Source organism: Arachis duranensis, chromosome 5, assembly GCF_000817695.3.
Source record: "Arachis duranensis cultivar V14167 chromosome 5, aradu.V14167.gnm2.J7QH, whole genome shotgun sequence".
NCBI classification, from domain to species: Eukaryota; Viridiplantae; Streptophyta; class Magnoliopsida; order Fabales; family Fabaceae; genus Arachis; species Arachis duranensis.
Genome location: NC_029776.3, coordinates 13,215,191 through 13,220,182, shown reverse-complemented (window position 1 = coordinate 13,220,182; position 4,992 = coordinate 13,215,191).

Sequence of the window (4,992 nt, the reverse complement as noted above, 5' to 3'; positions counted from 1 at the left end):
TTGCAGTGCATTGTATTTATTTGGCACTTTTACCGTACTGGGAACCCATGGGCCCGGGGTTCTCATTCCGTATATATCTCTTGTTTTTCAGATACAGGTCCAAGTGCTCAGAAGTGAGCTGCGGTTCGTCTGAGAGCCGGCGAAGATCTTCATTTTCTCTACTTTGTGTTTTGCTTAGAATCTCTCCACCTTTGTTTTGAAGATATTATGTTATGTGTTGAACTCTTTTGCGACTTGCCTATAGAGGCTCTTATGTTTCCTTTGGGAGAGATTAGGATGCACTGTTGTCAACTACTTTCATATTGTACCCTAGCCGGCCTAAACTTCGCGGGTCGCGACTAGTGGCTATTTACTTATGTTATATATATCTATCTGTTATCTATCTCTTAATCTCCTTTATGCCTTGTCCGTATATCGCTTTCGGCTTCGCGGTTTAACTTTTCGTTGTCGAAACGTGAGTGATACATCTTCGCGATTTTATTTCTACTCCTTTCAGGCTTCTCGATTAATACTCCTTTCGAAATTACCTATATTTATATATTAAAAATCCACCTGAGAGTCGTACCACCGTAATATCATTGACTTATGACTCGAGCATAAGGATTTGAATATTAGGGTGTTACATGAAGTTTCTTCTGTCTCTCGAACACTGATCTATCACCAACTATAGCACCTTTATCTTCCTCGGATATGACCTCCAGGAATTTATTCGATCCATCTCTCTTCCTCTTCGAAGACACAGAAGGTTAAGCAGCAGAATAAGTGGCATCCCCACCAGCCTCCTTCACCACCCTAGAACTACTACCGCCTTTTTCTTCTTTTTTTATGCAAAAAAGATTGAAGTCGAGAAGTATTCAGACGAGACACTCGTCCACCTACAAACGGAAATAATACCTCAAGAATCAGAAACCATCAAAATTAAAAACACAGGTTTATATTACCTATATATGCTTTTAACCATTCTTTATCACTCTCCTTCTCGAAACGTATCAGATCAGGAATAGACAAACATTCACCAGTAGCAAAATTATCTATTAGAAAATCCAAAAACATATCTTCCTCCTCACTCCTTTTCGCAGCCTCAAGAATCTGCATTGGCTCCGAACACCAATACAAATGGTAATTTCTATTAGCTCACTATCTAAATAAAATAGATACTCGGTCTCTAAGGATCGAACCTTTATAAACATGGATTTAAAGTTTTTAATTGAGAATTTATACAAGAGAAAAATGGAACGTCCAGAAAAACTACTAAGAAAAATCCAAAGACCCTTCCACACCCCCTTCGATTGAAATAAAGAGAAGAAAACATTTAGAGAAGTAGGAAAATCTGAAAAGTCCATCAGACATTCAAATACCCGCAAAAACGCCCAGGAATTAGGGTGTAACTGCGAGAGAGCACAGTTAAGCTGAGTCAAGACCTTACACTCAAAATCCAAAAAAGAGATTTCATGTTCAACTCAGTAAAAACAAGGAGTATATATGTAAAAATACTTCCAATCCCCTCTCTTTTCACAAACTCTCTCCTTACTCGTACAAGTGAGAAGTTCAACACAAAACCCCGACCCCTCCTTCACAAGCTTTAGAGCTTCCAACTCACGAAGCGACTCGGCATTACAGTAAGATGATGCGTGATCTTTACATCCACATGCACCCAATGATACAGATTTTTTTTGTTTACTTCAACTACGTTCACTTTGTCCTTCTCCTTCTCTTTCTCTTTAACCAGCATTTTTTTGAAGAAAAGCAACACAAAGACAGGGACAAGAAGATGAGGAGACTAACCTTTCAAAGTCATGTCATTTTTTCAACTTAAGCAAAACTGACTTGAGTCGTGTTTTGTGTTTTTTTCCAAGGAGGAAACGGCAATAAAGTATAATTACAACCGACTAATTCATTTAGTGGGAAGGTCAAATTAAAATTGTTCGCATACTTAAACATGAACGGTCCACTTTACACTTGGGCAAACAAAAATTTATTGTGGCCCAATTAGCAAGGTAAAACCATTATTAAACTTCATTTTTTACCATTAAAAAATCCCAAACTTGAAATGGCAATAACGCGCTTTGAGCTTGGAGGCTAAGATATTTGTCCCAAAAAACCGAGGTATAACCACACAAGGTAAGCTCAACTTGATAAACTATGTTTTTCAAGTCAAGCTTGGGGGTTATGTATTGTACCTCTTATACATCGGAGAAATCGGGTTATACCTCGACATGTTCACCCACATTCAAAATTAACAACCCTATCCTAACAAACATCTTTTCCAAAATCTTGCCCTAAAGTCGGCCACGAAGATCTCGACTCAATCCAATGACTCATTCAATCTCAACAAAACTATAAATCAGGGTGAAGGCTGATGATAAGAGCGAAAAGCATTCAACACCACCTCACTGATTATACACACATGTTCTTAAATGATTCTTCACTGACTTAAGCGTCGAAATCCTTTTTGCAGGTACCACACTTAGATCCGAGTTCACAAAGATACTCCAAGTCTGGATCAAGTTGTTAGACGCCTCGAATTAGCACAAGACCGACGTACAACTCGAAAAGAATATCCTTTCCAGAACATATTATAATATTTATCTCCCAAAACTTGATACTTATTTGATTTGATATCCAACTCATTTGAAAATGATGGAATATGTTAATTTATGTGATTGGTTCAAGTAAAGAGCTTCATCGATGGTGCAAAATGCAGTCCATCTATCTATCCCAAAAATTTCTTTTAAGTTGGGGGTATGTATATCATAGCTTGCTTGATCCTCTATTAAGATACAAGCAGTTGCCCCTATCTAAAGATTTATTGAAGAGTGAGTGGTCCGTTTTGTGTGATAGGAAAACATGAGTTGAAATCACATGCAAAGGGAATCATTCAATTATGGTATTATGTCTTCACTTGAATTGAAGTTGGCGTGGGTTTTCAGAATTGAATTATTATTCTTCAATCATAATGCATAATTATAATGCATATGCATCAAAATTGACTACAAAAATCAATCATAAATATAAAATATATATTAAAATATAATATACATTAAAAATAAATTAAATTATACATATATTTATATATAAATATATTAATAATTAATTTTAGTAAATAAATTTAATATACAATAGGGTTCTATAGTCACGCACTTTAGCTCTACTATCAATTGAATGATGATACAAGACAAGGGAGCTTTTGAGACACCATTAAATTTCCGCACCAATCAAAATTAAATTTATTTATCTGTGTATGAAGAAAATTAATTAGTATATATATATATATATATATATCAAAGTATGCCCCATCTTGACATTATATGTGAATATTGAATATTCTGTCGACAATAATGTGTTTTGTAATGAGTAATGGTGGTAGTTTGGATCTTACGATGATGCTGATGCTGAAGTTGCTGCTGAGCGGTTACTTTGGCTTGTGGAAGTGCAAGTCCCCACGTATAACCGAGCTTTGTGGTGATGATCCTGCTGGGCTTTGGGTACATATGTAATATATTAAGTAGTGTTTGAAAGAGATATTAAGATTGAAAAATTGTTATTGAAAGATAAAAATTAAAATAAATTTTATTATTGTAAATTATTGAATGAGTTAGAGTAGATTTAAAATTTTCAGTGGCGACCAGAGTTATTTTAATGGGAGGTAGAATTAGTAAATCAGCTTTATACGATTCTGCAATCAGTAAAATTGACAACTTAGAAAGAGGATAGAGTGGTTTGAAAATTTAATAAAAATGTGTTTATTCTACTAATTTTTTTGTGCAGGTGTTACAGGCAAAGGTACTTCCAACAGATATCACAAGCTATAGCTTCACTAATATTATTTGGAGAGGATTTGTCCCACCAAAGATTGATTTGTTTACTTGGTTTGCACTGGTTGGTAAGATGAATACAAGAAAAAGACTATGTAGATTAGATTTTATTGGTCAGAATGATAACATGTGTATTTTATGTCATAAGTCTGTTGAAACAGCTTTTCACTTGTTCATTAGTTGTGAGTTCACTTGGTAGGTGAGGTGTGCTTGGTTGTTTGATTTTCGAAGGATATGGACTATTCCAAGTATGCTCAAACAACACTATAAAAGTTGGACGGATATATCAGCGAGAAAGATGGAACGAAAGCGGTGGCTGGTTGGCTTTTTTGCGGTCATATGGATAATTTGACTAAAAAGAAATAATAGAATCTTCAAAAATCAAGGTTCAAGTGTGGTAAACATTATTAACAGATCCTTTACAAGTTACGATAAGTGGATTGGTAGTGAACTCTGTGATTGTTGATGGCAATACCGAAAATGACTAGGAGTTGTTATTTTGAGTGTTATGAATTTTTATCTCTTTTTTTTTACTCCACCTTGCTGTGTTAAGCTTTTTTACTTCAAAAAAAATGTCTTGTGTTTGATGTAAAGTGAAAAATAGATATTGAAATAAAAATAAAATTAGAATTAATTATTAAAATAGGAGTATTTTAAGTTTAAAATATTATTAAAATTTCAGTTTTCGTCTCTAAAAATTTTCTACGTCTTCACTTTTTAGAGGTATTAAAATATTGAAATTTTGGGGATAAATATAAAAATTTTAATACCAATTTTTGGACCAATAAATAACACTAAATCTCAATTTTTCGTTCTCTATCTTAATATCTTAAAAAAAGCGTTACCTTAAAGAAGCAATATTCACGTAAAATCTTTTAGTCTAGTCATTTCAACATTTAATTTGTTAAATCAATATTTAACAGAATAAATAATAATTAAATAGTTAAATCTTATATATACCTCAAATGAAATGGTAACTTTAATGCTACAATTCGGTAACAGATAATGCAACTCATATTCTTTATTGCGGTTAATCCGGTTATTAATTCTCACATCTGAAGATTTTAAATAGTAAATTCATCGACTATAAGAAATGTTCTCGAGAGTGCATAAGATATGTTTAAAAATTTTTTCTATAAAATTTTTTTAAAAAATATTTGTTAAACTAATTTAAATG